The sequence below is a fragment of the Furipterus horrens genome, unplaced genomic scaffold, assembly GCF_987537825.1.
Source record: "Furipterus horrens unplaced genomic scaffold, mFurHor1.1.pri manual_scaffold_12, whole genome shotgun sequence".
Classification (NCBI taxonomy): Eukaryota; Metazoa; Chordata; class Mammalia; order Chiroptera; family Furipteridae; genus Furipterus; species Furipterus horrens.
In genome coordinates, this window is record NW_028327182.1 from 51,832,993 (window position 1) to 51,859,436 (window position 26,444).

Here is a 26,444-nt window from a genome sequence, read left to right on the forward strand (position 1 = left end):
CTGTTCTTTCATTTGGGCCATGTTTCTTTGTCTTCTCAGTTTGGCAGCCTCCCTGTGTTTGTTTCTATGTATTAGGTAGAGCTTCCATGACTCTCTGACTTAGTAGCATGGCCTAATGAAGTATGTGTCCTATAGGGTTCGGTGGCAGAGACTCCCTTATCACCCAATCTCGGTACTTGAGATGCACAATTCATGTGGGCTGAGTACACCCTCGTCTTGTAGTTGAGCCTTGATTGCTGTTGGCAGGTCAAGGGGATGGATTTACACAGGCCAGTGAGCTGCAAAGACTGGCTGTGACCATTAACCACCAACCTCAACCCTCTGTGGAGGAGCAGCTATGCAGGTGAAGGGTGGTGGTGCTCCAATGGGGTCTGTAGCTGTCCAGTGTGTGTGCAGGCTTTGTGGTTTCCTGGGTGGTGCAGGCCAAGGTCATTCCCCACCTGTGTTCTGCCCAGGGCCACCCTGCATGAGCAACCCGAGATGGCTGCTACTTGTGCTGGGCTTGTAGGTTACCAGGTGAAGTCAAGCTGTGAACCTAGCCTGCTGCTAGTGCTGGGCCTAGGGCCACTTAGCAAAATGTATGAGGGCTCACTGAAGATGGTTGTTGCTTGTTTGAGAGGATTTAGTAGTAGTGAAGAATGACCCAGGACCAGTTATTCACATGGAAAAGCCACTGTTAACAACTTGGGTGAGCCCATAAGTTGGTGAGTCAGAGTTCTAGGGGATCTCCAGGGAGAGGCAAATAGTATTAGCCAGGTTGATGAAGTCTCAGATATAGCACCTGCCCTTCAGCTCTGTTGCTCTGTGGGAAGAGGGTTCAGAAAAGGGGCACTGGCCTCTGCCCACCTTCATGTCTGGCAGAAAGCTGTCCCTCAGCTCTTGCCTTGATGTCAGACATGTCAGTCCTCCCTGTATGCCACTGGAGCCTTTCATGATGCTAAAAGTGCTTGAGCTCAGAGAAAATGAGTCTGAGTTAAGTCCACGTTCAATGAAATTTTTTTGATGCCTCAACGTGTTCGCCTATTTTATGATGGGTGATTTACTGGATTGGCCAAAAAGTCTATTTAGTTTTTTCCGTAAAATAAGACATTTTTCATTTTCAACAATAACTTTATTGATTTGAATTTTTTGAGTATGTCATCTATGTCCCTCGTGTTATAACGTTGATTGTTCTCAATTAATGTCTCAATTTGATCGCTGTCAACTTCAAGTGGTCTACCCGACCATGGAGCATCATCTGTTGAGAAATCTCCAACATGAAACTCACAAACCACTTTTGACACTTCAGTCACAGCAGCTTTTCCATACACTGCACAAATCTTTGTGTTTCCATTGCATTTTTGTCTTTCTTGAAATAATAAAGCATAATATCCTGAAAATGTTGCTTATCTTCTTCCATCTTCAATATTAAAATGGCTACACCAAAATTCACCAATTTTGATGTTTTATTCATTAGAGATTTTATTTATTTACTTATTTTTAGAGAGGGAGAAGGGAGGGAGAAAGAGAGGGAGAGAAACATTAATTTGTGATTGCCTCTCATGCACCCCCAATGGGGGACCTGGCTCACAACCTAGCCATGTGCCCTGGCTGGGAATTGAACCAGCGACCCTTTGGTTAACAGGCCAGTGCTCAACCCACTGGGCCACACCATCCAGGGCTTGATTTTTTTTTAAATGCACACTGACATGACAACTGTCACAATACAATCTTGCAAAATTGTTCTAAATGAAGTTAAAGACAATTAAGTGCTACTAGAGCCATAAACAACTTTTTGGCCAACTTAATACAAGTGCACCTGCCCACACATGCTTGAGTATTCAGCAGTTTTTGACCAAAAATGGCAAGACCCCCATGCCCCACCCTACTCATTCACCAGATCTCACTCCAAGCAACTTTTGTTTCATCAGATGAAAGAAGTCCTCAAAGGGAAACATGTTGCTGATGTGGAAGAGGTGAAACAAAAAACAGCAGAAACATTAAAAGGCATCAACTTTGATAAGTTCAAAAACTGTTTTGAACAATGGAAAATAATGTCTCAAATGATGTATTACATCAAATGGAGACTACTTTGAAGGTGACTAAAGTTTAAACATGTAAGAATAAATAAGCACTTTTCTTAACTTCTGTTTTTTAGGGGGGGGTCCCTCTTCATACAGAGGGCAACCAATTGATGTCTCTCATTCACGTCAATGTTTCTTTCTCTCTCCCTCTATTTTTCCCTTTCTCTCTTCCTCCCTCCATCCCTTGCTATCTCTCTTCCTCTCTCTCTAAAAATCAATTAACATTTCCTTGTGTGAGGATTTAAAAAATAGCTATGCTATAGGACACAGATTAGAAACATTTTTAAACCAGCTATTATTAAACCTTGTCCTTTTTGCCTTTACTTTAATTCTAATTGAGTAGTAATTTCTGAAGGGTAAAAATTCTAAGCATAGCTATTTGTAGCAGTGTTTTAAATATATGGTGGTAAACAAGTACAAAACATTCTTAAATCACAATACCTTGTTTGTAATATATACTCAGTAAATATCAATTTATTCAATATATAACAAATATTTACCAGTTTATATTCTTTACAATTTTAACCTGGAGATTATAAGAACACATATATAAGTGATTCTCAAATTTGTTCAGGTGGCAGAGAAACTGGTGATCCTGTCTCTCTCTGCTGAGTACCATTCATTCCCATTAAATATTTTTCAGTGCCAGTTAACTGTGCTAAAGACAGAGAACAAGAACAGGCATAGTCCCAGCTATTAGGAAACTCTCAAAACCAGGAAATATATCTCTATATATGTATGTATGCATATTCACTACCTCAGTCACATATCAATACACAAACAAAATGGCTGGTTATGTGTTTATTAGTTTCCTATTGCTAGTGTAACAAATTATCCTAACCTTAGTGGCCTAACACAACAGAAACTTATCTTACAGTTCTGAAGGTTAAAATTCTAAAATGGGTCTCAGTAGGCTAAAATCAAAGTGTAGGAAGAGCTGCGTTCCTTTGTGGAGCCTCTTGGGGTGAATCTGGTTTTTTTTTGTTTTTTTTTTGCGCCTTCTTCAGCTTCTCCAGGCTGCCCTCATTCCTTGACTCATAGCCAAGTTAGCAATAGCTGGTTGAGTCTCACATCTTACCACTCTGACTCTGACTCTTCTGTTTCCTTCCTCCATGTTTAGAAGAACCTTGTAATTACAATGGGCCTACTCAGATGATCTGGGATAATCTATTTTTAGTTATCTGAGTAGAAACCTTAATTCTATGTGCAACCCTTGCCATGTAACATAACATATTCATAGATCCTGGGACATGACATCTTTGGGAGGACCAATATTCTGCTAATATATACATGAATAGTTTTTCCTCTGTCTTTTTTCAGGAATTCCATCAACCATCATCCATTCCTGAAATTATGCAAACTGTTCACATATGTGCACGAGCCTAGAGAAAGAATTTATAACTTTCAACAAATTCTCAAAGTTTCAGAATCACTGGACTAGCTCATAGAATACCAGTGTTCCTTAGAAGCATATTAGTGGTATCAGCAATTCCAAATTTTAAATTAGCCTTTTAACATGTATATTTTTAATTTTGATTAGAAAATTTTAATATGGGTTGCGTGTTCTTGCTTAAGTATATTTTTCTCTCTGTGTTTTTAGAAGTAGTTTTAATCATAATAATTACACTTCTTTACATGTTGCATTTATAAACATTTTTCCATGTTAGCATGCATCATTTTGTGATGATGCTAATAGTAAATGCAGTAGATATTCCACAATTTACTTCATAATCTTCCTGACCTGACTGGTATGGCTCAGTTGGTTGGGCATCGTCACCCTGTAGAGCAAAAGGTTGCCAACTCGGTCCCAGTCAGCATGTGTATGAGAGGCAACCGATTGATGTCACATCAATGTTTCTCTTCCTCCTAAATAAAATCTTAAAAAAAAATGATAATAATAATAATCATCATCTTCCTACTATTAGACATTTGATTCTTCTCTCTCCACATTTTTACTATTATATTTAATGCTTGAATGAGGATCTTATATAGATTCTTTTCCCCCATATTTTGGATTTACTTCACCTAGACTAGGTTCCTGAAATTAGAGTTTCTGGCAGGAAAGATATGCATGTCTTTACAACCCTTTTTTTACATATCGCTAAATTACTTTCCAAAAAGGGTATTTTAATTTACATTGCCACCGGCCTTTACTTATTCATACCATTAATGTGATGAGGTTTTTTTGTTTTTTGTTTTCGTGTCTCTTGGATTTTCTAATCTGTTCTCCAGTACCCTTGTCAAAGTAAATTTCTAAAATATAAACCTGATCACATTACTCACTGGTTTAAGATTTTTCAAATGCATCAAAATAAAGGTGACAGGCAAGGGCCTTCATGGTTTAACCTCTCTCTGCTTGATCAGGCTAACCTTACACACCTCCAAAGGTACTAGGCAATAAGTCACATTACCTAAATTTTCTTGAACCTCCCTATTTTCTTATACTCTAGTGATTTTTAAAATGCCTTCTATGGCCTATTTTCTCCTCTCTCTTTTACACTGGAAATACTCCAGTCTTTTAAGGTTTCCACTAAGATATCCTTAAAGACAGCTCTATGAAGCTGTCTTTCAAGACACAGCTCAACTATAACCTCCTCCTGAAAAGTTTCCCTGAGCCACCTGCTATTAAACTGGGTTAAACACTTTTCTTCTGTATTTATTAAAATACAATTCTTTAAAAATTAGGTTTCTCCCATTAGACTTTTAGCTCCTTGCTAACAGAAACTATATCCTTTTCATCTCTATCCAATTCTGATATGGTAAGTGATTAATTCTGTGTGCCAGTACATATCAAACCCTTCAAAACATACCTACATTTGGGGAACTGCTATTCCCACATCTGCAAAATCTTCCAATAAATAAGCAAATAAATTGAAAAGTTATGCACAAAATGTTCAGTTCTGAATTTTTACAATAGCAAAATATTGGAAACAACTTAAATGCCAGTAATAGATTAATGATAGAATCAGCTAAATGCTATGTAATATGTAACCCAGCAATTTGGAATGAAGGTAGTAAAAATGATGTAGTAACTCAGATGCTTTGACATATTAAGTTGAAAAAGGCAAAGAAAACAATTTCACACTAAAACCCTATAAAATTAGATATATAGACATTAACTAAAACAAATATTAAAATGTGTGAATTGTTTGTGTGGACTATGATTTCACTGTCCTTATTCAGAAATTCATAAATGTTGCTATAATATCTCAATTATAATAAAAATAATTTAAAATTAAACCCATGTCATTAACATATTCAGTGTGTGTGTGTGTGTGTGTGTGTGTATGCATAAATTTCCTAGCTCTGCCTCTTAAGGGTCCAAGAAGAAGATGCACCACAGTATCAATGGATATGCCTAGCCTTGGTGTCTAATACTGTTCTCCACTAACAGGGCTCTTTAGAGAAAAGGCTAATTCCAAGGGTGGCGCAGGTAAGGATAAGATAAACATGGAACATCTTATTATACCACAAAGTTAGGAAGTGCTCAAAAAAAGAAAAAAAGATGTAGGCATGTCACAAAGACACAGGAGCCGTTAGCTAAATCTGGGACAAATTGAACACTAAAATAATTAAATAGTTAGAGGTAAAAGTTCATTATGTATGTAACTTACCTTCAAATAGTTCAGAAAAATAATGTACAAAATATACAAATATATAGATAGAAAATACACATGAAAACAAAATACAGAAATGGAAAACAAGGAATTCATAAGTTAATACAGATAATAAACAAACAAATTAATAAAGTTGTTTGTAGTAGAATGCTGTGGACCAACTGGTAAATGTGTAGGGAGTACTAGATTGGTTGGATCATTTTGTAACCATCATAGGAAAATTATATTAGTAATAAGGGATGCTAAATTTAAACAGGAAAATTTTAAAAGGTTTATTTATTTTTAAAGAGTGGGGAAGGGAGAGAGAAAGAGGAGAGAAACATTGATGTGTGAAACATCAATTGGCTGCCTCTTGCATGTGCCCTGACTGGGGACCTGGCCTGCAATCCATGCATGTGCCCTGAACAGAATAACCAGAGATCTTTCACTTTGTGCAATGATGCCCAACCAATTGAGCCACACCAGTCAGAGCTAAACAGAAATTTTGGTAAAAAGCGGGATATATCTTCAGATGTATCCCCCAAAACTGCATATTAATTGCCAGGAAGACAAAAACTATACAGTGGAAAAGTCAAGCCACAAATGGACCAGGTGATCAAAATTAACATCATCAGTGAGGGACAGATGGATTACACATGCTTCCAGAAGTAATATCCTGAGAAGGACACATATCACCTGTGCAGTAATCCACTTAAAATGTATAACCTCCATCTAATCATTACGAAACATCAGACAACAACAAAATAAGAAATATTCTATTAAAAATGAGTGTGGAGAGACAAGTTGCATTCTTCAAAAATGTCAAGGTAATTAATGACTTTTTAAAAAAGGCTATGAAAGTAAAGTATGTTACAGAATCAGGACAACTAAATGTAGTACCTGACCCTAGACTGAATCTATCCTGGGGGAGGAAATGCTAAAAGGCTCAACCTACAAAATTGGAATCTGATGGTAGATCAAAGTATTATTTCAATGTCAACTTATGAAGTTTATAAAAAATACACCCTCAAGTATTTAGGAATGAAGGGCCAGGATATATATTAACTTAACCTGAAATGGTTCAGAAAACAAATTGTATATAAACATACCTAATGCGAAAAGAGACAGACACTGTGCATAAGAGGAAGAAAATGATATGGGTGTTCTCTAATTTTTTCTCAACTTTTTGTAAATTTGAAACCATTTCCAAATAAAAAGCTTGTTTTTTAAAATTAAGTCCACCTCAGAGAAATAAGACCAGTAGGGAAAAAAAAGTACCCATTTAAGTATGTTTTTTAAAAAAACTAAGTTTTCAACTTACTGTTCAAAAGGTTTTCTTGAGTCTTCATTCTTTCTTAAAAGATGAACAGACCTATAGCTTTCATAATTTCATTTAATTAAGTTAATATGTTGAAGCCAACATTCCATCAGTTGTAGCTTACTCATTAGAAATAGCAGGAGGGAAAAAACAAGCACTGGAAGTACAAGAGCTCAGTTCTTCACACTACATTTATTTACTATTCATTAACTGGTGATTGCATTCCACTTTCCAAGTAAAATCTCAGATTTTAAATTATGACTTCAGTTCTACTTTTTTTTTTTTTAAGATTCTATTTATTTATTTTTAGAGAAAAGGAAATAGAGGAAGAGAGGGAGAGATACATCAATGTGTGAGAGAAAGATGGACTGGTTGCCTCTTCCACGCCCCCAACTGGGGACCGCACCCTCAACCCAGCCATGTGCCCTGACCAGGAATCAAACCAGCAATCTTTTTGGTTTGCAGGCTGACCATTTGTTTGCAGGCTGACGCTCTGCCCACTGACCCACACTAGCCACGGCCAGTTCTACTCTTACCACAAGAGTATGCAGAGCTCCAAACTGTGTGGGTGAAAGAGGGGGAGGAGGGATGATTAACTTCACTGTATTCAAGATGAAAGAAAGCTGAAACCTGCTCTAAGTGAGGGGCTTCCTGGACCTGCAGTCCCCCAGTTGTGGATGAAGAAATTGACTCAGAGAGGAATGACCTGGGGAGGAAGGAAGACCACCCCTTAGAGGACAATGCTGCTGATGATCCCTTTCTCAGTAGAGCTTTTATTGGGTTATCTAGGCGCAGAAGTGCTTGGCTTGTGGAAGCAGCCCTCCACCCAACCATAAAGAGGATTATCAGAGAGGAACATATATCAATACATTGTAACAATTGGTTTAGACTTTCTGGCGTCAGAGCACATTGCAAAAGATTGGACTGTACTCCTTCAGTTAAGCATTCTGGTAATAGTTAAACATCCTGCTGATATAGATCTAAAGCTGAATAAAGCAGGACAGGCCTCAAAAGATACATCGCATTCCTATTCCTTCACCAGTGGTGTGGTATTTGGAGCATGCCATCAGCTGCTTCCCATTTTTGGTCAAGGCTTACAGTCCTGTTTTCAAGCCTGGCTTGCGCAGTGGTTACAATTTCCTGTACTACACAAAACGGTCTCCTACAATTGAGTACCTAAATAATTGAGTTCTTTCTTTTCATAATGTACATCATTTTGTGAAATATTAAAATTTGGGGAAGGTGTTTTTACCAGTTTTTTTATCTGTGGATTTGATGGTCTTAAGTAAAAACCCTTTTGTTGTTTTTGTTGTTGTTTAAAATTCAACTCAGGAATTTGCACCCCCTTGTGGTCAAATAAAAATTTTCATTAGCAAAATACCATTTTTTCCAAAGGGGCTTTTTGTTCAGGCATAGAAACCATGTTATTTGTTTTTTTCTCCCATTTTAATGAATCAAAAAGCTTTAATGAAGGATTTGGGGTTTATTAAATAAGATTTAAAACAAGCCAGGACTTAAAAGGACTTAACCTTCATATAAACTTTAGTCTGTGCAAATGAAGATAATAATTGCACCCACTTCATGATTCTGAGGATTCAAGGGGAAAATGCATACATACTTAGCACAGTACCTGACACATAGTTGTCCTCAATATTACTTATCAACAATATCATCAATTTTATATAATTTTCTGGAAAGACTACTAAAAGGGACCTAGGTCAAAAATTTACCAATTCATGAAATTCAATGTAATCTTGCAAATAAGACTTCTAGCTGATTCTCCCCACAAGTATATTTTTAAAATACAAAAGGATATGTAATTATCTCTGAGTGACAGAAATTTGGATGTTTTTTACTTTATATATTTTAGATTGGCCTGATTTTTCTTTAACTGTAATAATTAGAAAGAGCAATAAAACCATTCCATTTCCATGTTACTCTTATGAAATGGTAAAACAAATTACTATTCTTATTCATCTGACAGAAATCATGCCTCATATTTGGCAAAAAATCAAGTCAGGCTAATTTATCATTTAAGGGACTCTTGAATACAGATGCTGTTTTGAAAAATAAGGGTTAAAGACCATTAATTGATATTTATTAATATGCCAAGCAACATTCAATGCCCTTAATATATTATCTCATTTAATCCTTACAACCACCAAATGAAGTACTACTAGCGTTACTCTTTTTACAGAAGATCAAAATGAGAAAAAGTAACTCATGTAGGGTCACAGATACCAATAGCAGAGCTGCGATTCAAACAGAAGGGGATTGATTCCAAGGTTCACTCAACCAGTGCACAAAAGTGCCATAGAGATACAAGACACACACACTACTCACCCATGTTTCTTATTGATCTCAAATTATTAAAATCCGTCTTTTGCAATTGTACTTCATTAATGCAAATTATGCTGGCCTTCTCCCATTTCCTTATTTCTTAGCACTTCCGGCACTTTCATATTCATTCTTTTAACCCTCACAATGATGTATGTCTTCATATACTTAAATGGTTATGGTCCATCACATATTGTTTTGCAACATAAACTAGAAGGAAAAAAAAACAACAGCAATACCCATATTTTAAACTGTTGGGTTCTTTAGAAACTTTATTATAACTTGGAATCAGGAAAAAGGTAAGCAATCAAAAATAATCTTTAAATTAATTATTTAGGATCAATAGCAGTTTTAAAACTTTTCTTTCCATCATAACTAGCCTGTTGGCAGATAGGATAACTCTACCAAGCAAACGAACTATTGAAAATGGTTTTTATCATTTTATCATTTATTTAGCCCTATCATAGCGCCCCATTTTTGAAGGTGGGCATAGATTTGCCTAGGTTTTGTGTTTCTACACTTAGTTGTAAGACTTTGGGGCAAGTTTCTTTATCTGAGTCTCGGGTGTCCTCGTGTTTAAAATAAGGATAATACCTACTTCTTAGGGCTGTTGTGAGATATAAACAGGGTCAATCCACAAATCGTTTATTTAGCACCGTGCCTATCACAGACAATACATGGTAACTAGGTATTACTTTATCAGTGTGTCGCACAACGGAAACCCACCTTTGCTAGATTCAGTTCACTTAATACGCTTTTGAAAAAAATCGCCCTAAGTGACACCCAAAGACTGCTCATTCACCCAGTCACCTCTCCCAAACCGAGAGAATCTTAAGCACAAATAGGATGGTGGGAGAAACTGGGTTCTATGAGAGCTCCTTCCCAAGAGGACCGGGAAGTACTCGGGCGAATATAAGTACTCCTTAACTCCAAGCAGGCAGGCTGCGCGCGAGGGTACACACACGGTGGCTAAGCCGCAGGTGCTCAGGTTGGATCACACAGCAGGGGAATGCCTGGGTTCCATAATCTGACAGACGCGTACTCATCACGTGCTTGCTACCTGTGCTCCTTTAGGCAAATTACTTAGTCTCTGAGCCTTGTTTCCCGGTCTGCAAACTGAGAATAGTAGTAGTACCTACCTCACAAAGTTGAGGCTTAAATGCGATAGCTCCTGTAAAGAGTTGACATATAGCGAGAGCTCTGCACACAGGCAGGCTGTTTTAAGTAGACGCGTATCCATACAATACAGATGGTCTCGGAGACACATTGTTGTAAAACACTGGCAGTAAGTTGTCTTTTTTTTCGCTTAAACTGCACCTTATCTGTTTTCCTCAAACAGTAGATTAAATGCCCACCGACAGATATATCATCTATGGACCTTCTGGCTCAGTCCCCACTGTCCCTCTACATCCCAGGCTGAGTAAAGAAGAACCTGCACGCACGCGCAAGCAAAAGAGGTAGAAAGACTGCCACCAAAAAAGCAATGGGACAGCAGAGAACAGTAATAACTCTGCGCATGTGCAAGGAGTGGCCGAGGGGAGGAGTCAGCGCGTGCGTACAATTGTCTGGAAAGCCAGAGGAAGTGGGTGGTTGGAGGCGATATTGACAGCTGTGAAGGCTGCCCGCGTTCCCGGCATGCGCTGGGGCGGCGGGGTTGGCTATAACGAATTTGAATGAGGAGCCTCAGCGCTTTCGGCGCCATTTTCGAGTGATGCCTGATCCCATCAATTTAGCAGGAGAGATGCGATAAGCCGACGGAGAGTATATTGCCACTAGTACTCCACCGAAAAGTCACTAAAAAAATCGCCAAAAATTACTTTGAGAAAGGACACTTCGCGGAGCTTCGCCACGGTTGGCGCAGTCGGTAAGAGACCGAAGTAGCAGAACGGGACTCGGGAGGTGGCAGTGGTTGGACCGGCAGGCGGTGGGTGGGGTGCAGGGAGCTGGTCACTGGGTCCGCCCTCATTTTAATCGCGAAAAGTGTGAGGAGCTAGTATTGGGGGTAACTACGTGTCTCTGAGTGGGTGGTGGCGGGCAGAATGTGGCGGGAACGCGGAGAGGCAGGGGTGTGGGGGGAGGGGAGTTGCAGTTTGAGCGGGACGCCGACGGGCTGCAGCAGAGCAGCCGCCGCCCAGCGGATCTGTCAGCAGGACCCCAGAGGACCCGGACGGGGTGCAGTGAGGCACCGCAGGCCGCGGCGCCGTGACAGGAGGAGGAGGAGGATGAGCACCTCCTCCCCCATTGCCGAACCGGGCCATTCTTATAGCAGTTTTCTGGTTCTGCGCGCGGCGGTCTTCTTGTATCAAGAAAGTTAAGGTCGGCGGAAACTGAGGACCCAGAGTACGGGACCCAGCCCAGTACGCTGTCTTTGAAGCTAAACTGTGAGGTGCCCTAGGAAAGAGAGTTTCGCTATGCCCCCCTCTGGCTTTGAACGCCTCGGTCAGGGTCGGGGTAGCATTGATCAGTTTAACAATTTGGGCCAGATAGGGCGGGGGTAGGCTTCTGAGGTTTTCGCGGGCTCCTAGGAAAGATTCTGGACTTTGGCTTTTTGCTTGTGATTTTTGTCATTTGCTCACCCGATGTTGTCCTTTCTTGGGGGGCGGGGGAGATCTTTGGTGAGATGAAAGAGGGCTTTGAGTTTGCAATTTTCTTTCTCTTTGCGATTACCCCGGAGTCGCACTTTTAGAAGACTTTTCTTCTCCAGCCTTTGAAATATGTCCCCAGGAAAAAAACAATCGATGAAACAGTATTGATGTTTTCCTTCTGAAAAGTCTTTACCTGGACATTTTAGCGGTAATTTTGCAACCCTCACCTTTTCTTGGGAACTCTTAATTCAGACGGTGGGAGGAGGGATATATTTGTCTTTTACTAAAGTGATCGATTTATTTATTTATTTATTTATTTGCTCCCAGTTTCCACCAATTCTTACTCGACAACTCGAATGATTTGAGCCAGTGACCTTTAATAATACTTTACAGATTTTGACCTTTATAAATATGTTGGATCTGGAATCCTTTTCTGCCGTGAAGGCGCCACTAGATTAACCCTTTGCAGACGCGATGTTTTGCGTGTGGGGCTCACGGCTCTGTGTTTCGAACACACAGGAGATGGTTTTTGCAACAGCCATTCAATTGTTCGCAAAGAGGAATAAGGCTTCAGGAGAACAGCAGTCACACACTGTTCAGGGTAGTCTGTGTGAAGTCTCCCCGAATTGATGTAACGATTCATTACTTATTTCTGTAAAGACCAGGGGACTTACCCTCATTTTGCAATCTTTCCCCGAAGAGAACAGGAGAGCGTAATGTGATGTTTTTCAAATTGTGTCTAACGGAGCTCTCAAAACACTGGACTTGTAATCCCTTGATTGGCTGGAAGAAAGCGGACTGGAGGCTTTGAATGTTAAACACTAGATTATAATACTCGACTTTACGAAAAATTATATTTTTAGAGAACCACGGAAATAATTACAAAATGTTAATACGGATTGTTAAAAAAAAGCTGATGTTTAACATTTATTTCATAAAGGAACTTAGAGTAATTCTGAAATTTATATTAAAAATAAAATTAAGGAGGCAATTTTCTCAAAACAGCGTTCTGATGGCAGAAATCACGAGACTTTTATATATTTGCCCTGTTCTCTGTTGGTTAAAAACTAAGTGAAACATTTAGATTTTTTTATTCTTTTGACAGACATTTTTCATCTTAAGCTACATATATTTATTAAATGCAGATTGCGGGAGAATTGTTTCTTTTGGAAAAAAGAAACTAATATTCTTAATGTTAAGAAAGTGCTTTTCCACTTTTTTTGACAAAAATTGGATACATTTTTAAAACTTCACATCTGATTTAAAATATATACATTTTTACTAATTCAGCCATTGCAGTGGGCTTAAATCCTTATTTACAAGAAATGTATGTTGCTTAATTTACACAATACAGCAGGTAAGTACACACGGGTGCGTATATATGATTTCATTCCTTGTATAAATATATTATGAAGAACAGATTGCATACAACAGTGTACACAGTGTGTTTTATTTGGTTGGTTTTAAGTTGATTTCTGTTTAACTTCTTTGAGACAGCTGTCAGTGTATTTCAATTTATTACCAAGCTTGTCATTCCATTTACGTGGCATCTTGATAAAAGTCCGGTGTGGTTTTCAAAGAAAATCGATAACTCACTGATAAACAAGATAGCTGTTGATCCTTTAAAAAAATTTTTTTTAATTTAATAAAAATTTATGTCCTTTTATGAATAGTAGTTGAAATTTTGAAACTTTGTATTCTCACATAGGAAATATTGAAATGAAAGGATACTAAGACATAAATCTCTGCAGGACTGTAGTAATAACTTACATTAATAAGTGGGATAACTAAGTTTATAAATGATCCTTTTTGGGGCCGTTCTAACAAGACTTGCAATTAGAGAACCTGTGTTCATTATCTTTTTTTCAAAGCTGTTTTATTTTAATCATCGTGAAAATGTTATAGAAAATACTAATAATTTTTTAATAAAATTTGATTTGATGAAATTGTAGGAAACCTCTTTTCTATTTTAAATGTATTTTTTGCCTATGATACCTGAACTAGTGTGGGTTTTTGTTTTTTGTTCACTGTTGTGTTTTGTTTTTCTGTTTTAATTTTCATTCATATTATTATGTGATATGGAGGGTTTTGAGGGTAGGGAAAGGCTTTCAAATTCCACCAGGCTGGTTAAATTTAAACATACTTTTTTTAATGCTTTGTGTATGGTTTTTGTTTGTTTGTTTTGGGCATGATGGGTTAAGGATTGTTTTTGCTTACAAGCCATTTTTAAAAGAAGTGAAGTATTCCTTTATTTGAAATACTACACCTAAATCTTGAGAACTAGCTGGCTAGCACCTAAATAAAATCCACAGCATTAAAAAATATCTTACCTTTTATGTGACGGTAGATAAGAGGAAGATTTTGGTTTTAGATTTATGGGTGTATAGGTATGAATTCTAACAGATGCATATCATTATTATGTATATAATTCTATTTTCTATTATACTATACAGACTAGAAAAGTCATAATACCGCGGGAAAACAATGGTGGGGAAAGATGTTGCTACAGTAACTCAACTCTTTTTAAAGCTGTGTTTACATATTGTGGGGGAGAGGGAACTAGAGAGATATCAATCTTTCTGGTAGTATTCATTTTCATTTGTCCTTTTTACAATTTTTAAAAATCTAAATAAAAGTGCAATTTTAGACTGTATTTAAATGCTGTCACCTGTATTAATGTAGCCTCAGGTGTTTGTATGTGACCCTGTATTTTTTCTAATCAGAGTAATATCATTTTTAATGTTTATCATGAACTAGAGCTAAGGATGGAAATTTCAAAATCCATATTCTGGATTCTTTGTATCATCAAGACTTGTGTATGTAGGAACAGTTCGAAATTTAACAAACTACTTTAATGAGAAATGTTGATTAGTTGATTTGAGTTTACAAAAAGAAAAAATATAGCCAGAAGATTATGTTAGGTATTTCTTCTACATGATACATAAACTTTCTCCAATTAAAAAATATTGATTGGAGTATGAATTTATACACTATTTTGAAATTTTAGTCTACATAAATGTCTCTCATTTAAAAAATTACTGGCCTAAAATTGGTTTGTGTCTCTTTTCTTTTTCAAATGAAGCTTAATGACCCCACATTGATTTTTAACCCTTTTTTTAAAAAAAAAACCTATTATTGATGTGATTATAACTAGGAAATATATCTTAGAAAGAATTGTCATATTTTAGAATATTAGTGTACATGCAGTTTTGTTCTTTTATTTTTTATTACTCAGCAAACTTAAAAATACTGTATGCCAGGTGACTGATTTGGGTATGTAATTAGAACTAAAACTATGACATGCTGATATTTGGTAGCCCCTCTCTTAAGACCAAAGGAAGTCAATAATAAATGACTACTTTCTTTAAAATAAGTGTCAGAAATGAGATTAAGCTGTTTTGCATTTTTTACAAGTGACTATCGGAGCTATAGAGTTGATTGTCTTACTATTGTAAGAGTAACACCAGTTTTAGAATATCAATTACTAATATATGTTTATATATTTATCTGATTATTTGCATATACAAATGCCTAATGCCTTACTAAAAATACTGCTTTCTGCTGGGGAAATGATTTTCTTTTGCCTTTTTTCCCTTTCTTGAGTATCCTAGAGATGCTTTAAAAGATCTTCCTTTTAGGAAGTTTCAAATGTTAAATATACATGAAATTTTTTTCTAAATACTTTTATTAAATTAAAAGAAGTTTAGTATACTTTTGGTTAATCCTGTTTTATGTCACTAAAGAATACTTGCACTGGAAAGACTTGTGAGTTCTAAGTATAAATAATAAGCTATTTTGTAATGGATTTGAGTTTTACTATTTCAAGGTTTTTTTACATCATCTTTTTTTATCATTTGGTTTAATATTTGTCTTGTATTTTTACTCATTTTGTTCGTTATTATCTAGTATATTTTGTGTTTCTATTATTGAAAATTTTAACATTTGGCATAGAGTACATATTGGTGTCTATTTTTCTTTTGTGATTTTTAAAGTTAGGATACCTTAATTTTTAGAGTGCTTATGTATAGAAAACTTTATGTCTTTGAGGAAGACTGTAGGTATTATTTTAATTTTTAAAAATGTTATGGTATTTGAACTGGTGTTTGTAGGTGTGTGGTTTTTGCCATTAAACAAACAAATATTTGGTGGAAGAGGGTTTATTTGGTTTCCATTTCTTTTCCTAAGCTATTTTTAAGTAAAACTGGAAAATTCAGAGCATTATGGTTCACATATAGCACACTATAAATCTTTGGTAGTTGAACAATTTAATATTTTTATATAGTTGATTGCCACAAAATCAGTAAGATACTGGTGAAACAAATTTAAAAGCCACTTATGTACATTTGGTTACATCACTTGTGCTTGGAAACATTAAAAAAAAATTGGCCCAATAATCATCTGTTCATTATATATTAGTTAGTTTAAAGAGTAAATTCTAAATTTTGTTCTGTTAGAATTGTAATGTCTTAAAATATTTGGAAATATCAATATTATTGTTCACTTAGGCACGGCAGAAGACCAAAGCTGAAAATAATGGTAATTTCTGTCATTAAAAATTTGATTATTTGGGGAGAAAGGTAGTTAAAAGTTTCTCTCCATCCCTTGAGTATTTTTTTAAATTGGGTTTTATGACTTTTAGAAACACAAACTATACCTGATATTTTCATTATGAGTCCCCTTTACCAGTTCTCTAACACCCATAAATACACACAGACTTGCATACCCCTACACTGCTTTGAAAATGAATACCCTAAAGAGATATGAAGGCAGAAGCATATTAATCTGATTTATTTGAAGAGGCTTCAAATGACAGAGCATATCACAGGTGTTTCTAATCAAGTTATTTCTATTTAACATTATTTTCAAGTTAGTGTGTTTGTTTTTTAACATAGGCAAGATTGAGGTCATTTTGAAGACCTTACCTTTGTGTTACTGTGGAACTGCAAGAGGTAGAAGGAAATCTGTTGAGTGTCTTCATGCTATAATGCATGACATTTTTATTTCAGATTTTGACCTTTAGAAGAGAGCCAATTCTGGAGAACAACCTAACTTCTTTGACTGAACACTCACATAATGCATTGGAACATGTTAGGAGATTAAGGTATACTAATGAATTTTAAAAGCATGCAATTTTATATTTTTGCAATTGGCCTAGACAGTTGTCAAAGCTAGAAGTTTTAGGTGAGCTAAGAATCAATTAAGATTTATTAATACAGAAATCATTCCGTGAAGTGGCCATGGTTGAAGACTTTTGTTTATTAAAACTCCAGATTTTAAAAATATAGTTAATGTTATCTTTTATTAGGTCCACCTCCAACTGAATTTATTTCGTCTAAAAATAAGTATATATAGGGATTTTTCTTTCTTTTTTCTTTTTGGTAAGGCTGTTATAGTGTTATGTAAAATAAATAGTGTACTTTGAATTTTATAAAATGGAAGGTTTAAATCAAATGTAATTTAGTGCTTGGCTGTGTGACAGGTATAGTGGTAGAGAACCTACAAAATTAGATAAAATTAATGAGAATATTTTAAGGCCATTTAAAGTATTCCAAGTAGTATCCTAACAAAGTGGCATTTTGGTTGAAACTGAAAAACCTACTTTAAGTAGAAACTAGTATCTTACTCATAGGTACTCCAAGTAAAATATTTAAACAGTTCATATCAAAAGCTGCAAACATTTAAAAAACAAATTGTAGAATGCCAAAATTTCTAGTGACTTTTTGTCTTCTTCCACAAAACTTTATAACAGAACCACTTTGATTTGTATAGTTTTAGTTAAAAATTTCAGCCCTGGCTGGTGTGGCTCTGGATTGACTGCTGGCATGCAAACCGGAAGGTCTCCGTTTTGGGTCCTGGTTAGGGCACATGCCTGGGTCGTGTTGTCAGGTCCCCAACTGGCTATGAGAGACAACCATCAATGCATTTTGTGCACATCAATGTTTTGCTCCCTCACTTTCTCCCTTCCTTCCCTTCTCTAAGAATAAATAAATTAAATCTTTTCTAAAAATTTCAGATACTTAGCTAATAAAATTCTTGATTGTTTTCTAAATGGTAATCTGATATAATGAAAATCAACTTCTTGAACACTACTGCTAAGTTTTACTTGGTTAATATTTGCATAATAAATTATTATTCACATGATAACCATAATACGTGATTTTTTAAAAAAACTGCTTGATAAAGTGAGGTTTACTAAAATAAAATGTACTAAACTTTTTCTTTGAATATTTTTTCACCTAAAATATTTTCTTTTTATACTTAAAATATAAAAAATTACAAAGGTTTGATTTCATCAAGTGTAATTTAGTCTTAAGAGTGAAGAGTATTTATCACAGTCATAGAACTGCTTTTATCTTTAGACATGTCTTTAAACAATGTTAAAGTATTTTAAAAGAAGATTCTCAGATATGTATCTAAGAATTTCTGAATGTTGAAATATGTATCTAAATACTAAAAAAACTAATACAGCATTAGATGTTTCTGTATGAGTAGGTATTAGATAGATAATCCAGGAATGCAAATCTATTAACAGTTAAGTTCAATAAAATGTTAAAATTTAATGGAAATCCATTTAAAGGTGAAGTCAGGTGGTGATGTCATCATACTGTAGATGATTGTTTGAAATAAATACAAGGTATTAGAATGACTTCTTTGATTGAGAATGTTATTTTTAAAAGCAGCTTATTTCTTTGTTAGCTTAGTTTGAATAGAAAGAATAAAATTTGCTTCCTTCTAATTTAACCAGTGTTTCCCAAGTTAGAAAACATTAAGATGAAAAGAAAAATATATGGTTTCTGAGTGTTTGAAAAAAAAAAATCCTCGTTCAGTTTATCACTTTCAAACCAGGTATCTTTACACACAGCCTTACTTAATTTAATTAAATGGGTGAAGAGAGACCGCTTTTGCATTTATTGTAGATAAAGACATAAATTCACAGAGTTGTTCCTAATTTAGGGAGTTTGTGATTTGTGTTTGAAGTTGTCAAAACTTATTGTTTGGACAAAAATTTTTAGTATCATAAAGTTTCCTCTATACTGACATATAAACTTCCTAATTTTTGGGTTTTTTTGTTTTGGTAAGTTATTTAACATCTAAAAGAATCAATGCAGATATTAACAGTTTTCTTGTATTTGGTCAGTTCTTACAGGGTGAGAAACTTTAGCCTAATTTGTAGTATGTATTATTTTAGGGGCAAATTAGTAAGGGCCATAACTGCAAAGTATGATTGGTTATCTTTTATCTTCTCAAGGGACATTTTATAAGGATTTGGCTGTTGTAAATTTGCAAACCTGCTTATCTATATCTAACTAAGCCTTGATATGTAGTTCATTATGTAAGATTTTGAGAGAAAGGATTTATTGTTACATTTTTAGTGATAAATTTATATCTTATTTTTGCAATATCTGTTTTTTGGTTAAATGCATTTTTAGGGTTAACATTCATTTTAATGAAAAATCCTTAATTGTTCCTAAAATACAGTTATGCTGTCAATGTTCCTATTTTATTGAAATAGTGATCATTAGGTGGGGGGAAAATATTTGAATAAACTGAAATAGAGGTAATTTAACATATCTGTGTATGAAGGGACTTGAAATTATTAATGTGATGTATAATGCTAATTTATAAGGACAACTTCTGTTTTATGCAATTTGTCAGTTATAACAACTTCCTTTAATAAGATTTTATAGTGTTGTCGAGGATTCATTGAAGAGTAGTACAATTATCTTTCTTAATAAGTTTATTAAATGTTTATTTGAAGTCGTTTTGTTGTGTATATTTTTTTTTTTTGACTAGCAAATACATCCTTAATTTTTTTTTTTTCAAATAAGACCTGATGCATCAAAATTACATTTTCTGATTAGCATTTTCAAAAGGCTATATTTAATGTGAGGACTAAGTTCTCAGCAACACAAACCATACTTGATATTTCATTAACATATAATTGGCTTAGTTTTACTTTCCTATTTTCATGGTTAGAGTCACTTGGAACAGAAACATGCAGCATGTTTCAAATGTAACTGCTGATACTGATTAACCTACTAATTAGTTTATTCATTAGTTTGTAAATGTCTAAATTTTTGAAAATCCTTTGATATTTGCTGCTTTTTGTATAACTATACTAAATACATATATTAAGTTATCATGTGCCATCAGAATTTTTTTATTAGTAATATTGTTTATTTTTTATTGAGCTGCTAAGCAGAAAATTAAATTTTCAATTTTGAGAAAAATAAAAGGTGGTTTTATTTCTTTTTTTTACAAAGTATTATCTGAATTCTAAACATTACTGTATTTTATACTTTTATCTTAATCTCAAACATATCCTTCTTGACCAAATACTTTTAAAATTTATCAGCCATTTCTAGCATGTATTAAAAATTTTATAGGTTTTCTAATTTTTCAGACTTTTAAAATATTTTTCAGAATCAAATTTCCCTAGATGTTAAGATAAGAATTGCTGTTAAATGTAAAGTCTTAAGTTCATAAATAGCATCACATTTAAATTTAAAGGTAATTTGACAACAATTTCTATTTCTGTTATCATCAACTGATAATTATGTACTGTTTTAGCTTTGCATTACACATTTTAAGTAGTTAAATTATATGTAGAAATTTTTTAATAGTTGGAATTTTTTAAAAAACGTTATGGGCTAAAATCTTATTTCTTTGTTAGTTTCTAATGTCCTACATATATGGTGGTGATGAGATATTTGGAACCTGGGAGCGTGGAGCCTTTTATAAGTAAAATGTAATTTCATTTCTTGATTAAAGTTTAGATACTTTTCTTATTCTTCAGAAGAACAGCTAGGGATAATACTCTTTATGAATTTACCCTGAACCTTGATAAAAACTGAGAATTTTGATAATTGAGCAGTTAAATCTAAACTAGGAGTTGCTGATCAACAAATCTGTCAGTCATTTATTTCCCTATGTTTATAGGTTCTCTTTCTAATCAATACACCAATTTTGTCTTCTCTCTTCGCATCTCGCTTTTTCTTATTAGTTGTATAGCTTTTCCGTTTGTTGCTCAGCAGCAGCAACAGTGAAAAAACAAGTACTGTATCACCACAACCCTTTGTTCTTGTCCCTTAAACTGGGAACAGGGGCTTGGAGATTGCTGCTGCTACTTGGCTGTTGTACATAATAGCATCAAATATGCAATGATGGTGGCCAAAAATGCCTGCACCCATCAGTTTTTACAGACTAGGTAGGAAGGGCCCAACTGTCACTGTGACCTATATATAGGTCTTTGATGAGAAGATACTTTCCAAAAGAGCATAAAGAGAACAGTAGATACTTATTTTTAGACTCATTATTTTTTACTATTTACTCTGATTTTAGTTAGTGTAAAAAAAAATTCAGTTTATTTCCTCTGAATGGAAACCTGTATTCTGAAAGTATGTATGATGTTTCATGTTTTTCACTTTTAAGCTAGTAGACTGGGAAAAATTAATAATTAGTTGCTGACAACACAAGGTAGGTAATATATTGAAGAAAGAAAAGTTGACTATGTCCACAAATGAATGTTTCTTTTACCTTGGGGGCATATTCTGAGCCCATATTACAGGGAAGTGAATATTGGATTTCTGTTAAAGTTCTGATACCATTTGTAGCATTCATGCTGGGACCTACAAATGATATTTTTATTTTAGCATATGTCTTAATTTAACCCTGGCTGGTTTGGCTCAGTGGATTGAGCGTCGGCCTGCGAGCTAAGTGTCGCTGGTTCGATCTTCCAGTCAGGGCACATCAGAGAAGGAAAACTCCGACTCCAAAAAACCTCCGCTGCCTTGCGGCATACCTCTTCAGGGGAAAGGCTAAGGGAGTAAACCCCGACAGAAAATCCGGAGCCGGAGTCCCTAAGGCGGTTTGACGTTGTAGTCAACACCGGCAACTCCTGCGGCGCACCTGAAGCCAAGCTGTATTGACTCCGTCTTTCCCTTGGACCCTTCAGCTGCGAAGAGAGGGGGGGTCTGCTGCATGGGCAACAGCAGACCCTCCATATCACCCTGCCCAGGCTCTGTAGCTTCAGCTTCACTGGAGAGGACACTCCAGCGTCATCGCAAGATGTCGATTCAACACGGGAGGAGACAGATACCGTGTCACTCCCGAGTCGGACTGCACAACCATTCTCGGCGGTGCAGATAGACTCTTAAGAAGCTACACCATCGTCTCTCGAGACGGATGGCTGCCGACGATGTCTTAATTTAAAGTCTGACATTTGTAATAGCATTTCTTTTAAAAAGTAACCACAGCTTTTTTCCTTAATACCGAAGTGTTTTCTTTAATACGTTGATGAATTGAACAGATAATAATTATTGTTAAATGACCCTTAACAAAACTGAGTTACATAATCCTTAATATTAAAAGTACCTCATTTTTACCAGTGATTTTAATTACCGTGTAAAGTGTCTGTGAACTACCTGTACCAGAATAACCTACAATAAAACATTTTTCTGGACCTGCTAAATCAGAATCTAGAGCCTGGGGTTCAGGAATTTGTATTTTTTCCTAGCTATGTTTTTTTTTTTTTTTTTTTTTTTAATAGAAAGCACCACCTGTGAGAAGCACTGCCCAAAATTAAATGAGGGAGGATTCTTCACACCAATGAACCATTTACACTTTCTGCTTTTATTTCCTTTTTGGTCATGGTATGTCTAAGCTCAATAACTGATTATGAATCATGTCATTTCTACTGCAGTCATCCTAAATTAAATCTTGGTATTATCAGTCATATTAGGAAAACCGTATTATGCAAGCTTTATTTTTGTTCAGATACCCGGGACAAAATTTTTGCCTGCTCTGTTTCTTTAGAACTTTCAGTATACCTACACTTGATGAATTGACCACTTAGTAATTTTTTAAATTTTCATCTAGATAGTAGATATTTTTCTTAAATGTAGTTTCAAATATTGGAGAAAGGGGAACTTTTGTTATGCTATTTGTGGGAGTATTTGACAGAATTCTAGTAAGGTTGATAATATACACAAACTTGAACCCAACAATTACATTCCTAGATGTCCTAGATAAACTACGACGTGTCAAACAGTTTTGTTTACTTTTACTTTTAATAGGGAAAGAATTGAGAGCTGTGTAAAGTTAAGCAACAGAAGAATAGCAAATTGTGACATAGTCATATGATGCATTCTTTGTTTGTTATACTGCTATTTAAGTGACAGCTGTGTGTATCATTATGGATGAATGACAAAAATAAGTTGCAGGAGGTTACATGCAATAGAACGTTTATGTAAAATATATATGGTACAGTAACATTTATATAAATCTTGAAAGCAATGATATATATTGTTTTAAATACTTGAATTTGTAGAAATAATGTTAAAAAATGCACAGGAAATAAATACCAAATTTAGGATTGTGATTGTATATCAGGAGAGAGGAGAATGGGACTCGATATATGTAGTCTTTTTTTCTTCTTATAAAAGCATGGCAGAATATTAGAATTAAATACAGCTGGATTGGAGGGCTAAGGATAGGATTATTTTAGTATTGGTTTTTCATTGGATTTAAAATATTGATTTTTTTCCCAAATTAATGAAAAAAATGTCCTTCTTTGGTGAAGATATTTTACAATAAGATGTATAATTGGAATGAATGTTTCCTAAGAGCGTGGATGGGTTTAATTTCTTCTTTCTATTCTATGACTTGTAGTAAGTGCTTAACTGTTCATGTAAGAACTACAGCTTAGCCCTGGCCAGGTGGCTCAGTTCATTGGAGCATCCTGCCACCCACCAAAAGATTTTCAGGTTCAACATGGTCAGGGTACACCTAGGTTGTAGGAACTGATCGGTTTTCTCACATTGTTGTTTTTGTCTGTCTGTCTGTCTCTCTCACACACACACACACACACACACACACACACACACAGATACACAGATGTTTTTCTCTCCCTCCATCTCTGTCCCTCTTCCTGTCTCTCTCTCTAAAATCCATGAAAGTATCCTTGGATGAGGATTAAAAAAAAGAACTACCACTTTTATGATGTCTGTCCAGAAAAAGTCCAGCCATTGTTAATATAACAAGAACTGTTTGCACAACATCAATGTAACGTGGCAGCCAAGGATTTTGGACTGGAATGCACATTTGTGAACAATGATAACTTCACTGTACTAGCCAGTGAAGCTGTTGAGTGAGCATGTGTACTGTGTGGCCATTGCATTCAAAATAGCTGAGCAAGTAGAACAAACATTCTGCATCAAATTTTATGTAAAGCTTGAACATTCTTCCACAGTAACTATTCGGATGATTCAGAAGGTTGCAGCTATGGGCAGCTGGTGATTGGCAGCTTCATCAAGACTATACACCTGCTCATACATTATATCTCATTCAGAGTTTTTTGGGGAAACATCAAATCAGCCAGGTGACTCAGCCCCCCCTACAGCTAGAATTGGCGCCGTGTGACTTCTGACTTTTCCCAAAATTAAAATCACCTCTGAAAGGGAAGAGATTTCAAACCATTGATGAGATTCAGGAAAATATGGTGGCATCAGCGGGGCAGCTGATAGCAATTGGGAGAACTGTGTGAGGTCCCAGGGTGCCTACTTTGAAAGGGACTGAGGCATCATTGTCCTATGGACAATGTTTCTTTTATATCTTCAATAATTGTCTCTTTTTCATAGTAGATGGCTGGATACCTTCTGGACAGACTTCATAATATGTTCCACAGAAATCAAAACTTTTAACCAACTTAGGTTTCTAGGATATTTTAAAGTATTTTTATTATTAAAGATAAAATGTAATTTTTTTTTGCCTATTGGTTTTTAATCCTTCCTACTCTTCTAAATAAAGAGCAACCATGAAATTAACTTCTCTTACCACTACTCTTTCATTTACTCTTGAAGTCAGGCAATTTTACAACTATTTTCTTTTGTTTTTGTCATAGATTATAACATTTTAAACATTTCTTTATGCATTTTAAATTCCACTTTAAGCTTTGTATTCGTACTAGTTCTTGAAATTGGGCAATATGTGGATTTTTAGATTTTGCAGTAGCATACATGTCTGTGTGTATGAATGGTGTGTGTGAGAGATTAGTCATGAGGAATGATCTTGAATTTATCTTAAAATATCTGCAGTTATATTATGTTCTCAGTGTATTTCAAGTTAGACATTGAAGTATGAGTTTTATTTACACTTACATAAATGACTTGAATTTCAAGAAGATAATAGTAACAGAAAAGTGAGTTTTAAAAATGAATGAGAATACTCCGGACTGAAATATATAAATGCTAATGCTAGATTTTATTATTGTAATTTTTCTGTGCTTCATAGGGATCAGAAAACTGATTGTCAACCTCAGTTGAAATTTTTCTAATTTATATAATGAGAACAGATTATTAAAGTCTTCATTTCTATCTTTCCTAGGTTTAATAATGACAAAATGAAGACCATAATAAGACAGCCCATACCTAGTTTAGCAATTCTTACCGTGTAAGTATTAACTCATAGTCTCCCTACTACAGTAGTCCCTCTCTATATTGCGGTTCACTTATCACGACCTCACTGTATCGTGGGATTTTTAAAAATATTATATTTAATTATTTACCACGGATTTTTCACTATATCGCGGGATTTTGCAGTACTGTATATGTATATTGTTAAAGTTACATAGGTTTAAGAGTGTAGAATATGTTTAAGAATATAAGTAGTGTTTATAAAAGTGTGGAAAAGGTTAATAAGGGAATGGGAAACGTTAATAAGGACTGGGAATGGTTTATAAGTGTGTGGGAAGGGTTTATAAAGCCTTAAAATATATATAAGTACTAAGATAGATGTAAGGTTCCCTACTTCGTGGATTTTCACCTATCGCGGGGGCGGGGGGTGGTTCTAGTATGTAATACCCGCAATAAGTGGGAATACTGTATTGCTATAAAAAGTTACTGTTGATGTCATTTTTTGCTTTATTTCTGATTTTTTAATTATTTTAACCATCCTAGAATGACAACTTTCTAAACTCCCATTACCTACTCTACACATTGAAGTCTGGTATTTATTTAATCCAATTAGGGCAGAATAATGCCATTGCCATAGGTAAGTTTTCTATTTGGGAAAGAATTTTACAGCCAGGCCCTAGCGTCTCTAAATCTGAGAATTACAATTTTAAACCTTTTTCCTTCAGTGGAATTTACAAGTAAGTAATGAATGGTCTTTTCTCATTATCATCATTATTGACATTCATTGACAATTATATTATGGTTTTATAAGTTGGAAGTATCCTCTCCACTTAAGAAATTGTTTTTTTCATTAATTATTATTTTTTCACTAGGTTACACGTCAGACTTCTTTGTAAGTGCTTAAAATTTAGCTCTTCTTTAAACTTCAGGAAGGCAATCCCTTTTCCTTCCTTTTATATATACACAATCACACCTCTTTTCAGTTTTACCCTAATTCATTTAACTTTTGAGAAATTAGTAAATTCTAAGGGAATAATTCTAGCAGGTTAGCTGAAATTAATATTATACCCCTCAAACATTCTCAAATCCAGGTGGGTCATGGTAACTACACAAGGTACTTATTTCCCTAAAAG

At 35.1% G+C, this 26,444-nt stretch overlaps 2 long non-coding RNA genes across 4 annotated transcripts in view; one reads left to right on the forward strand and one right to left on the reverse strand.

Annotated features, from left to right (window-relative positions):
- Positions 1-2,567: 2,567 nt before the first annotated feature.
- Positions 2,568-10,765, reverse strand: LOC149996197 (uncharacterized). Its single transcript, XR_016507450.1, has 3 exons — positions 10,454-10,765; positions 9,321-9,524; positions 2,568-3,940 (listed from the first exon to the last, which is right to left on the reverse strand). It is a non-coding gene; the product is annotated as an uncharacterized LOC149996197 (long non-coding RNA).
- Positions 10,766-10,958: 193 nt separating this feature from the next.
- The window catches only part of LOC149996198 (uncharacterized), a 48,160-nt gene continuing 32,674 nt past the window's right edge, over positions 10,959-26,444 (forward strand). For all 3 annotated transcript variants that reach the window (XR_016507447.1, XR_016507446.1, XR_016507448.1), the window contains exons 1-5: positions 10,959-11,178; positions 16,906-17,000; positions 22,449-22,551; positions 25,283-25,348; positions 25,855-25,948. This is a non-coding gene — a long non-coding RNA (uncharacterized LOC149996198). The remainder of the gene's footprint in view (positions 11,179-16,905; positions 17,001-22,448; positions 22,552-25,282; positions 25,349-25,854; positions 25,949-26,444) is intronic.